The sequence below is a fragment of the Pipistrellus kuhlii genome, unplaced genomic scaffold, assembly GCF_014108245.1.
Source record: "Pipistrellus kuhlii isolate mPipKuh1 unplaced genomic scaffold, mPipKuh1.p scaffold_m20_p_3, whole genome shotgun sequence".
NCBI lineage: Eukaryota > Metazoa > Chordata > Mammalia > Chiroptera > Vespertilionidae > Pipistrellus > Pipistrellus kuhlii.
This window is the reverse complement of record NW_023425529.1, coordinates 66,146,614-66,160,239: the sequence shown is the minus strand read 5'-3', so window position 1 is coordinate 66,160,239 and position 13,626 is coordinate 66,146,614. Positions and strand designations below refer to the sequence as shown.

General features: G+C 34.4%; 1 protein-coding gene across 4 annotated transcripts in view; it reads right to left on the bottom strand.

The window, feature by feature from the left end:
- SYT1 (synaptotagmin 1) overlaps positions 1-13,626 on the bottom strand; it is a 522,786-nt gene that overhangs the window by 406,145 nt on the left and 103,015 nt on the right. For 3 of the 4 annotated variants that reach the window (XM_036456675.2, XM_045588281.1, XM_036456670.2), the window contains exon 2: positions 7,443-7,564. The gene's annotated coding sequence lies outside the window, so the exon portion shown is untranslated. Of the gene's footprint in view, positions 1-7,442; positions 7,576-13,626 lie in introns of those variants that run through there. The other variant, XM_036456669.1, reaches the window with a different exon arrangement.

The window sequence follows — 13,626 nt, the reverse complement described above, 5'->3', positions numbered from 1 at the left end:
GGAAAATTCTCAGTTATTAACTTTTAATTCCATCCATCTAGAATTCTTAGTAGACATTTTTGTAATTACTCATTTTTCCCCATCTCTTAACAATCTTCTCATTCTAGAAAATGTCTACAGATATAATATAATTCACATTCCATTAATATTTTCTAAGGCTATTCTCTTTTCCTCCTGAAAATTTTCATTAAAAATTTAAATTTATATACTGTATCTGTTAATTTGTTTCCATTATGTCCTATTGTTGGTTTTTATTTCTTCTTTTTTTTCTTAATAATTAAAGTGGTTAATTATGCTTTTTCCATATGGTTAAACTATCTCAAATATTTAGGATTTTAGTTCTCCTGCTTTTAGTGCTTGCTTATTTTTCATTATGCTGGATAATTCTCACACAATAATTTATCATTATTTAATTGAAAACTCATTTCAGGTTTGTGTGTTGTTGATTTTTTTTTTTTTTTAATATGTGTCTGTGTGTGTTTTGTTTTGTTTCCCTTCAAGGGTCCTGTGTGCTCTAGCTAATAAGTGTTCCTATAAGAACGGTAGGTTTCCATAAATTATATTTGGGGAAATTCATGTCCTGTGAATAATATAAATTTAAGCCTCACACTGGTACATACCAAGGTTTAGTGTTTTGATTTGTCTAGAGCTATTTTTTTTTTTCATTTTACCTATATTCCTAGGAAGACAAACTCTAGTCCCTTCCATAAACCAGTGAGCGCAATTTTCTTGCTGCTTCATTAAGGAAGAAATGGCTTCTCCAGGATCTTGAATTTATGTGAGAATTTCAGTTCCAGAACTCTAACCTTATTGGACCCAAGTTTTTTAGCCACAAGAGACTTGAGAAGGGACTGGCTTCTCCCACTTTAGTCATGACACAACTCTGAGTCTTTCTCCTCTGCCTTTGAGTTCTTTTCTGATCCTTGGTTATTTTCAGGTTTATCTGGTGTTGATCTATATATTTAGGAATATTTATAAATGGGAGTTGTTTGAGGGCCTTATCTCATTCCATCAGAGTTGTTGATATGAAGTGGGTTAATAACCAGTGATTCCTCTAAATGCAGACAGTGAGTTTAGACTATATTTCAGGTAGTTCAATGTGCATTTTACTATGTTAGGAAAATTTAGGAAAATATAGTTTTCCAGAGTCCATTACATAGCACCAGAAACAATGTTCTGTCCTTCAATATATCCCTTTGTTGCTTCACATAATTACTGTGTGTTTTTTTTAATGTTTTTTTTTTTTTTCATCTATTTACCCATTTCCTACTTTGGCTATGTTTCTGTATAGGATTAAATTAACTCCTCATTTTCACATGAACCTTAATATTTCTCTGAATATATGTTCAATATATGTTTAGCTACACATATATTGAACATATAACTTAAGAGGTAAATGTATGACAAGTGAAGAATCTTTTAAAGGCCTAACAATTGGCAAAAGATACACTCAAAAAATAGCTGAAACTGGTTTGGCTCAGTGGATAGAGAGTCGGTCTGCAAACTCAGAGGTCCCAGGTTCAATTTCGGTCAAGGCCATGTACCTTGGTTGTGGTCAAGGGCATGTACCTTGGTTGCAGGCACATCCCCAGTGGGGGGTGTGCGGGAGGCAGCTGGTCTATGTATCTCTCTCATAGATGTTTCTAGCTCTCTATCCCTCTCCCTTCCTCTCTGTAAAAAAAATCAATAAAATATATTTAAAAATAAATAAATCAGCATTAAGTTGTAAATCATCATTAAATAAAAATTTAGTTGCTATGTATTATTTCTTATCATCCATTTTGTGCTTTATACTCAGTATTTTCAATTAAATAATTTTCTTCCTATTGCCACAATTATTGCTTTTTTATATTGACTAGATACATATAGACCTTATTGAGTTTAGAAATGGCTAGTCCAACTTAATCCATACCAAAATTACTTTGTTGGAGAGGCAAAGCAACAGAGCAAAAGGTTTATTCTGATGTGTCCCAGAACAGGGCATTCAGTCACTGCAAAATGTAATAAAGAAAAATCTCAGGATTCAAAAAGTTGTCTTATGAAGGTTGTGAGTTTTTGATACTGTAATGTCATGGCATAGCCTTTCTTTCTACCCCTACATCATTACTTAGGCATATCTTATATGGATTAGATTTCTGAGGCAATTCAGCTTTCTCTAATATGTAAATGTATGCATACCCTGTCCTTTCCATTTAAGAAGATGGAAAGCCTAAAAATGTTAAAATAAGTGGATCAGATTGATTTTAGTGCATGGTTGACAACAGTAATAATGAGATTAAAATGAAGAGTAGAATCACTGACTACATAAAACTTGGGAGGAAAAAGGTAAATAAGAATATGATTAAAGTTTTCGGATGACCAACATTTTAGTGGGCGTAAGTATTTATGTATTTGTCCTTTGATAATAGTTTGTCTCCCCACTAAAATGAAATCCTCATGAGAATGGGGCCTGAACAGAGGGCTTGGAAGAATGACTGGCATAGAAGATGCTTAATAAAATCACTGTTGAATACATAAATGTCTAAAATCAGGCTCCCTGATGAACAAGGTTTGTAAGGCTAAGGGAGAGTAGGACATAAAGACATTGACTGAAAACCTAAATGTATGGAATGTCAAAGTTTATATGGGAATATAACTGGTGGTATAGATTTGGTCAGGAATTTTGAAGTATCATTTTAAATGGAAACAAAAGTATTGGGGAAATTCACACAAAGTTGGGTGGTGATACTACTGTAGTCTTACTAAGCCCAGGTTTTCATAGTAGTTTTGAAAGCTGAAAGTATATAATTCAGCATAACATTGATCATTTCTGTCCTAAGACTCTCATTTGAATGCTGTCAACATCCATGTTATCTTTTGCTCTTGTTTCTTGAGAATGAAATGGGAAAGAGGGATGCTTTATATTTAAAAATCCCTTTTGACACTGTCTTCAATAGAAAGGATAAACACATTTCCCCCCTCAGTGCAATTTCCAGGATAAAGAGGGATTTTAAGAAATTACAAAATGACTTCTGTGCCTCAACCTAAGCAGTAGAACTTTTGAAAACTTTTCTTTTAGATAATCTATTTTACTGAAAATTAGATTTGATAAGGAACTGTGGACACTTCTCCCAGAATGGCTTTATAACTCTTGCTTTTTATTTTGCAGATTAGCCTACTAGCGTGTCTTATATCAAATAAGGAGATGCTATATAGTATATCAGGAGATGCTATATATTATCGGCCTTTATTTTGAAATTATTCATTTTTCTTTGAATAGAAGATTTTAGATTGAGGAAATAGTTCTGCTTGCATTTCCACGTATAGCTCTTGTTCTTTATGTTAAATGGGACTATAGGGGTCTCTACTTAGGGCCACTAGACCACCTTGAAATCCAAAGTCTAGAGGAGAAATAAGACAGAGTGTCCTTATTTGGGCAGACTCCCTGAGTTATTCATACTCCTATTCATCCATCTCCAGGCACAGATGCTTCCTGTTCTCTCAAACCATCCAAATTTAATGAACAAAAATAAAGAGAAATGGTAAAATGTAAAATACTAAATTTCAAATAGAACAAACTGTTCTTTGTAGTCTAATTTCTGTAGTAAAAGTAACAAATGTGGCATGGTGCTTAATACACAATAGGTATTTAATAAATATATGATAAATTAGAGGAAAAATTGTATAGGTAAATGCAATTTGGTAAATTTAGTATACTGAAACACTCTGTTAAACTTTAAAAAATATATAGAGGGTAGAATTTTTTATTTTTTATTTTTAGTTTAAAATATTTTTATTGATTTCAGAGAGGAAGAAAGAGGGAGAGAGAGATAGAAACAGCAATGATGAGAGAGAATCATTGATTGGCTACCTCCTGCACACCCCCCACTAGGGATCAAGCCAGTAACCCAGGCATGTGCCCTTGACTGGAATCAAACCTGAGACCCTTCAGCCCATAGGCCAATGCTCTATCCACTGAGTTAAACCAGGTAGGGCAAGGTAGAGTTATTTAGAAAACAAAGTTGGATAAAGACTTGAGTGATGGATTAAATAACTTAGAGTAGCTCATTGTTTCTGTTTAAACATTTCCTCCATTCATATGCTTTCTCAATAGATGTATAACTTATATGTATTCATTTATTTTATATCTAGAGGCCTGGTGTACAAAATTTGTGCATGGGGGTGGGTGGTGTCCCTCAGCCCAGCCTGTACCCTCTCCAATTTGGGACATCCCTCTCACAATCCAAAACTGCTGGTGGGATTGGGCCTAAATGAGCAGTCAGACATCCCTTTCATAATCCAGGACTACAGGCTGTCTCCCTGCCTGCCTGACTAATTGCCCTAACTGCTTCTGCCTGCGAACCTGATCACCCCTTAACCACTCCCCTACCAGCCTAATCGATGCCTAACTGCTCCCTTGCCAGTCCAATTGACCCTAACTGCACTTCCCTGTTGGCCTGGTCACCCCTAACTGTCATCCCCTGAAGGCCTTGTCTCCCCCCCACCCCCCAATTGCACTCCTCTGCCAGCCTTATCACCCTTAACTATGCCCCCCCTGCAGGGTTGGTCCCCCCCAACTGCCCTCCCCTACAATCCTGGTCACCCCCAACTGCCCTCCCCTGCAGGTCTAGTTCTCCTCCCCCCACCCCCAATTGTCCTTCCTTGCAGTCCTGGTCACCCCCATCTGCTCTCCTCTGCTGGCCTGATTGCCCACAACTGCCCTCTCCTCCCTGCCATTTTATGGCAGCCATCTTGTGTCCACATGGAGGCAGCCATTTTTGACCACATGGGGGTGGCCATCTTGTGTTGGAGTGACAGTCAATTTGCATAATACTATCTTATTAGGTAGGATAATTGAATATATCTATTGCTTTGAATTGTGAACATAACCATTAGTGAGCATCTACTTTATTTAACAGCTAGTTTAATACTGCACGGTTACAGTATTAAAAAAAATATATTTGAGACTACTTTGTCCTTCATGTTCTAGCTCTTAAATAAATGGTGCTTTTCCACCAATTGTGGTTCAGTGATTGAGCATAGATCCATGAACAAGGAGATCATGGTTTGATTCCCAGTCAGGGCACATGCCTAGTTTGCTGGATCTATCCCCAGTAGGGAGAATGCAGGAGGCAACTGATCAGTGGTTATCTCTTATCATTGATGTTTCTAACTCTCCCTCTCCTTTTCCCACTGAAATAAATAAAAATACATATATATTTTTAAAAGAAGTAGTGCTTCTTAGATATATTTAATGTGCAAAGAATGATGTTACATAGAAAGCTTTGTAAAACTAAAGATTCAAATTTGAAAATAAAAATTAATTGTACAAACTATAAATTTAATAACTTTTACTATGGTAGAAATAATTTATATTACTTGACAACCTTGGAAACTTTTAAATTGATAGATATTATTATTGTTGACATACATATACTTAATTTTAATTTCAAAATATTTAGCATGAAAACAGAAATAATGTAGTCTAAAATTATTCCTGAGAATTAAAAATATATAAGAAAAAAAATAAATTTAATTATTTATAATATAGTTTATTGATTTCAGAGAGAAAGGGAGAGGGAGAGAAATAGAAAGATTAATGATGAGCATCATTGATTGACTTCTGCATGTCCCATACTGGGGATCCAGCTCAAAATCCTGGCATGTGCCCTGATCAGGAATCAAATTGTGACATCCTAATTTATAGGTCAATGTTCAACCACTGAGTCATACCAGTTGGAAAAAATATAAATTTAATTTAATTTCAATATTTTATGTTTTATATCAATTATATATTTACTAGAGGCCTGGTGCATGAAAATTCGTGTGCTTAAGGGGATCCCTCAGTCTGGCTTGCACCCTCTTGCAGTCTGGGACTCGTCGGGGGATGTCCACCTGCTGGCTTATACCTACTCCCTGGGGTATCAGGCCTAAGCTGGCAGTCGGACATCCCTCTGGCAGCCCAAGAGCCCTCGGAGTTCTGGAATCCATTCCAAAAGATTCTGATTAAGCAAGTCTGGCATAGTGCCCATAAATATATATTTACATAGGCTCACTTCAGGCTATATTGAGATGCTCCTTAAAATATTTGCAGAATAGAAGAATAAATTGTTTTTAGAAGCCATCAAAATAGAAGAGAATAAAGTGGAAACATTTTAAAAGCTGTACAGTAAGGACCACACTGCCAGAGCATCAACACATGCTTTTCATTATAGAATTATTGAAATAACCATTATTACTGTGACAATTATTTCCCAGGAAACTAAAATGCTTTTGATTCTGGTTATATGCATTTTCATACCACTTTGTTTATTTTAATAATATATGTAAAATTTATAAAAATAAATATAAAGCATGTTTATAAATAACAAATGTGATTCGATTCTGTAGTATCAAACTGAATGAGAAATAGGAGAAACTTCTAGTATTGAAATAGTTCATTCCCCAAAAATGAAGATCTTGTAATGTAACAAAAACCTACTGGACAGATTTATTTAATACGTTGGTGAATTTATAGGTGGATAGTTGGTTTATTTCTAAATGATTTTAGTATTGGAGACTTATTGTATCCAATTTCCTGCAGGGGGGAAAAACACTAAGATGCAAATAGAGAAATAAAGTCTTCAAGACAGTCTCATACTATAATATTATTTCTCCTGTATACAATGAGAATAATGCGAAAGACAATTCTTTTGAAATCTAAAATGTCAGTAACACTGGACTTCAAATAATGATTTGTGAGATAATTTAATCACCTCAAATTTACTTGATAGAACAGTTTTTATGTCTAGTGAATGTATTTTAGAAATGACTTAGATCAAAGAAGCAACTTGATTGGTTAATGAAGAGTCTAAGAATGATAATTGAATTAGATGGAATTCATTAATTAAGACATTCAAGCAAATACTTTACAACCCCAATTATGTACTCTAACATATGTAATAGTGCAATATGATATATGTACTTCATTGTTCAATTAAGCATATATGAGAATGAGAATGAGAATGGCACAAAGAAACATCAGCCTGAGACAAATTCTGCCTCCTCTCTCACCCCCTACCCAAATATCATCCTTACAACAGGGCACAAAAGCACAGAGGCAGATGTCATGGCATATTCTTATAGAATGCAAGGCTGCTCAAGATCATCTACAGATAATGATCCATAACATCTTGGGATGTGATGAAGTATAAAGTGAAAGTAGGAGAAAGCAAAAATGTTATATAAATAATCAGTGCCCCTTCAACTAAACTAGCACTTCAAGGGTATTAATACTAATAATAATTACAAAATATGTTTACTTTTAATATCATCAAATCAGTTTAAAATTAAGAGATACAAACCTCTAATCTTCTGTACAAATGCCCTACCACCACCATATGTCACAAAATATGTATAAGGATGGGGCTGGGGGAAGATGATCATCAAGAAAAACTACTCAAGTTTCTGTTTTATCCAAATACCTTAATCAGACAGTTGCAGCACAATTTCCAGGAATGAAGCAATAGGCAAATGGACAGTCTCTCGATCTGAATCCAGGTGTTTGTCACTCAAGTCCTTGCTTGTTCTCGTTTTCCTGTTCTCCCTTGAGAGAATAAAGGAAATAATCCATCACAATGCTGGCCTGCAATTCTGCACTTGCTTTTACTACTAACTGGGCATAGAGAGTTCTGATTATGTATGCAGCCCATTCATTATTCACATCCTGCTCTAGCCTCCTTAATTCCTGGTTGTGCTAGGTGCTCCAGGCTAAGAATCAATACACGCGAATCATGCTGACATAAAGAAAAATCCAGAAGGATAAATGTTCCGAAAAAGCGAGTTTTTCACATTTCTTCTGACATATCCTGTCCAACGGCATGGGTCTGCAGAGCAGAAACAGCATGCACTGCCACAGCAGTGCCTGGTGGAATTACCCACTGGGGGAATTATCTCTAAGCAATTCACACTTTGTTTTGCTAACAAGACTCCTTGTTAGTATACTGAAGTGCTATCCTTCTCTGGTGGGGTTCTCCCACCTTTTACAATTATTGAAAAGCTAACTGAGTCTATTTTGACTTGTGAATCTCTTTGTAAGCAACAGCAGTGCCACAGTGCTAATAAAAAGGAAAGATATTGCTATTTACCTAGTAAGGACATTGAAATATAGCACCTACAAATGCATCTGACTTGCAGAGGGGTTCTATCTTAATATTTTAATAGTTCCCTTCCTTCCTTGCTTCTTCTGTTCTTTTCTCATCTCTCCATCTCTCCTTTATTTTCCATTGTTTTCTTTCCTTCTTCCTTTTATTGTTTTATTTAATGCACTCCTTAATGCATTTATCTACTTTCTTATATAGAGAAATCTACTTTGTTAGGTTTTTAAATAATGATTTTAGAATATGAAATCCCCAAACTCTATGTATGGTGGCATAATTCATTCACAAATGTAGAAACACAAGGAGGGAGATTTATGTTATCAGCTGAATCTTGTAGTCCTATTTAAGACTGGAGACTGCATATTACAGTAGCTCTTATCCTAATCAGACCATTCCGCTCTCTTTACAGTTTCAGTTTCAATTCTCTGGAGGGAGCTAACATAGCAACGCCCTGTAGGACTCAAGTTTTTCCTACAAGATAAATACACACACAATCTCCTGCACCTTTCATTATATTCTGAATAGAATTTTATAGTTTTTTTCTGCAGTTATGAGGAGTGCTATTTGCAAATTGATAGAACAGAATCCTTATGGCTTAAATCCATGTAGAAAAATCGGAGGGATTACTAGGTTGGGAAAACCTTAGTTGTTGGTTTAAAGAAATAGGTATTGCCTAAGAGAAGTTTGTTCCCAGAGTGGCTTCTGAGCTCCATTTTGCCTTGTAGTTTCCATAAGTGATTATTTATTATCTGTGACCCAGTCACTGAATATTAATTGATTTATCTATATTGACCTCTTTTTCTTTTTCTTTTTCTTTTTTGGTCAGATATTAGAGATAAAAAAGAGAAAAGTAGTTTCTTACATCTGAAAAAAGAGTTAGGGAGACAAATAAAGAAATAGAATATTACTACAAATTGATGTGCCATATGGAAATTAAGGATGTGCTAGGCACTGAAGGATTCTTCCTATTCTGATGGAGAATTCTAATTTCTCATTTCAAGAGGCGTACAAAACATCACTGACACTGTGTGCTTGTGTGTGTGTGTGTGTGTGTGTGTGTGTGTGTGTGTGTGTCTGTCTGTCTGTGTCTGTGTGTATGTTCTTCAGAGTATTGGGCTTGAGATGATCAAATTATAACATCCTAAAATTATTTCATGTTTTAAACATTGTAGCTTTTCACAATTGGATCCTTTTTCAACAATTATTCCAAGCATAAAGTGGTTTTTCCTGCCAGGGAACATTTAAAGCCTTTAACCCAGGGCTACGGGTCCCAAAAAGTATTTGATTACTCAGAAAGCACAGCCAACCAGAGTCATTTCCTACATGTTGGAAAGAATACATGAGTTAGAAATATATTCCCATTCTGGACGCCAAATAGCAAAGATTAAAAACCATCTGTCATTGGGACCATGAGCCTACAGGCAAGCAGTACTTCCAGCAGAGCTTGGGACTGGACCCGTGTGTGATGCAGACTGAGAAACACAAGATTCAACTAGACTCATTTGCTGAGTCACATGATTTAAAGGCTATTACCAGTTCCCACCAAAACCCACTTCGCCATGAGTTGCATGAAACCATGTGTTGTAAACTGAAGACATTTTATGGAAATCCATTCTTTCTCTCAGAAACAATTTTCTAAATGCTTATTTGTGTCAGGCAGTGTGCAAGACACAAAAATTCATTGGCAAAGGAAAGCAAGTTACCCCTGTGCCCCCTTACTTTACCCCAAGGAGACTTGAGGCTAATGAAAGACAGAGATAGATAATACACAAAGAGTATATGCAATTATATAATTCCTTACATTGTGTTGAGTTCTAAAAGGACAGGTAAAGATACTGGGAAAGTGAGAGCAGGGGACCTCATCCAGAATCTGCTTCCATGTAGAATCCACATTTACAAAGTAGCTCTGGTTTGAAAGTATATTGAGAGCTGGGGGTGGTGGATAAAGGGGTGGATTCAAGGTGAAAAAATATGCATGTAAAGTCCTGAGGAAGAAAATGAGCTTTATATGTTTGCAAAGCAACAACAAAAATGGTGAATGTGGTTGTAATAGAGTGAGTTTGGAGAAACACAGAGCATGTCAATGCTGGAGGCAGGCCTGGGTTAGCGCTGCTGAGGGCTACAGCTGAGGGACCCATGGGAGGTCACTGAAGGATCTAGTCCCTCTAGTTACACTTTGAATAATGATATGGAGTTATGGGTGGTGACGACATTTACCATGATTCAAAAAAAATATTTTACCTATTACCAGGAGTAAACATTACTTTAATTTAAAAATTAGTTTTCAGGCTCCCTGATGTTCAGTCAGTGGATTTGTTTAACTTATAAGTAAAGCTGTACTGTTCTTGATAGTGCTTATCATTATTTTGCATGTGTGTTTGTTTCCTCTTCTCTCCTCTATCATCTCTTCAAAAACCTCTAAGAGCTAAAGTTCTTTTCATTTTGGTTTATTAATACATAACTGGGGCCTAGAACATCATTTGGCACAGAACAGTAGTAGTTCACAAATACTTGAATGTATAAATGAATGGGTAATTTAAAAAATGGTCTCATGAATGCTAGAAATCATATAATGCGATTGTTCCCCTAAATTACTTTCAAGATAGGTCAACTGTGCATGGTAAACTATAGCATATTTGACTAATAAAATGTACTCCTGCTGATTTGTCATGAAAAATAGTATTTAGAATTGCAGTTTATGGGAAAAGCCTATATAAACCAATTTGGGTTAAGCAAATGTATAAAAAATAAAACATGAAAGCAAAATATACTTTGTCCTAATATACTTCTCTTAGACTTTGTACTTCAAATTTTATAATATTAAAAGATGATATTTTATGGTATATATATATATATATATATATATATATATATATATATATAATTATAGACAAAAATAACATCTAAGTCAGAAATTTCATTGTGCTGTGTTCTCAGAGTGAAATGTTTCTAATATATTAATTGTTTTCTTCTATTGAACATATGTACTATAAATTTTATTAGGTTATATATAAATAGTTTTAATGTAACAAATAGCTTAAATAATCTAGAGGAATATGATTAAGATACCATTTTCTAATAAAAACTGCCAAATGTTCTTTGTTTATGATAATTTATGTGTTCTGACTTATGTGTATCTTCATTTTTTTATTGTGTAAATTTTAAAAGGCTAATTGAGCAATGTTCAATTATGGACAATTAATTTTATAGTAATCAATGTAGGTTAAAAGATTCAGTGAACCTTAGTAAAGAAAACATAAATGATTACTTTATGATAAATTACCTCAAGTTTTTGACCTTATGTATAAGCAAATCAGCTGATATAACAGCAAATTACCCAAGACATGAATATTTAAACAATAATTACATTAGGATATTCTTTGGTCCAAGAATGATAGTTGAATAAGAAGAATCTTGTCTTCAGTGGACAAATGCAAAAAAGTGGGGAGAGAAAGTAGTAGAACTAGGCTTTTACTTACATCATTTAAAAAATGTTTTTCCCAGATAAAAGAATAAATTAGGGGGGAAATGTTTGCAAACTATCTTAGAAAAATAGAATGCAAAAGTCCTTTAGGAATGATTTAGTTCATTACCTATTGGTGGAGACTGTAGCTTCGAGATGTCTGTATCCCTCCTGAAATACTACATAGAATTGTATGCATTTATATATTTGTGTATCTTCACCAGATTCTCAAAGGGAGTCAATAATTCCCCTCCTTGATAAAATATTAAAAATAAAAATTCACTTTTCCCAAGTTCTTACATTCATATCTTTTTATTCTCAGCCCAATGAATTAAAAGTGCCATTTGCATCATAGACTTTCTAGTTCCTTGCTACAAAGCAAGTCAAACCAGCATAGCCCTTTAATTCTAAGAACACAATACTAAAATATCATAAAATACTCAGAAAATCAAGTCTTTGCTTTATGATTAGAATAAGGTTTGTTTGGATTTTTTAAAAGCAAAGATGTCAGGGAAAAATCCTTCACCATAATTAGTCAATGTGAGATGAAAGCCACAGAAACTTTATATTAATTTTCTTTGTGAATTGATCAGGAAAAAAATGAACTTGAAAGCTTGTCTCTCTTGTCTAATTTAATCCATACAACAATGCATCTACTTTCATCTTTTTCTCTCTCTCTAAAATCTCATCATGGAATACACTGTAGATTTCACCAGCCCGTTTTTGTTCAACTGATTGTCTTCAGTGTCTTTATTCCTTTGTTAGGAATGAATATATTTCTTTTTTTTATGAATTTATTTTCAAGTTTGATTTTAAATTATTCACAAAAGGTTTAGACTTCTTTATGAGATAGATTTAGTTAGGAAATAAATCTAGACTAGAGATTTGCAAAAACTAGCATCATGTACTTAATCTATTGACCATTGGTATTCACATGATCAATACAAGCAATAGTTGATCATTGTGGGGATTTAGATGAACTTTGATCTGATGTCAAGTCAAAACCATTGGAAGAATACACTTAGGCAGATAACACAAGTATGGAAGCATATCTTTATATAATCGTCATGTGTTTTGGGATACTAAAGCCAGAGTAATTAATTTTCTAGCACTAATTTTTAGTTATTAGGTTTGTTTCAAAATATAGTCTTTTAATAAAATTTCAATAAAACATGATTTATTAACATTTATACTACTTAATACATTTAAGCTTTAAATAGTTTGAAATAATATTTATATCATGACTAGAGGCCCAATGCACAAATTCATGCACGTTGAAAGCCAACTAATTAGAAGAAATATTTTAGAGTCCAGGGAGGCACTGTGGAAGAGGGCCAAGGTGTGTCTAGCTAATCTCGCCCAGTCTCAATCAGCTGGACCCCAGGAGCAAGCTGACCTCCTGGTTGGAGTCTCTGCTCTCTGGTGATCAGTGTGCATCACAGTGACTGGTTGAGCAGTCAACCCAATGGTTGACCTATTGGTCAGACACTTAGCATATTAGCTTTTATATAGAGAGATTATTTATAATGCTTGCTATTTTGCTATAAATCTAATCTAGTAGTCAATGCATGGAATCTTTGGTATGAGAAAAAATTTGAGTGGCATTTACAGTAAAGAACTGAATTGATCTTTCAAAGACTTATTTTTTTTTTTTTTTGTCATTGGCTTCTGTCTTCAGAAAACTTGAGTTCAAATCCAGGCTTCTGAACTTTCTAGCTATAATTATCAATTTCCTCATCTAAAAAGACCCAAAGCACCTGAATATAATAATTCCCCAATAGTGTTGTTGTGAGCATTAAGAAAATTAATATAAGTACAATGTTAGCACATAATAAGCTCTATTGAGTTGGCTATTGTTATAATTGATATAATTATATCTTATTGATATAATTATTCTTTTTAATATAAAGTTAACACCAATTCAAATTTGAAAACACTATATCCTAGAGGTTTCCATTATTAAACACTGAAAGCACATATAACTATGGTAAACTGGAGTGTACATCTCGTCACTGAACTAATTGTTACTCATAGTTTTTTTATGCA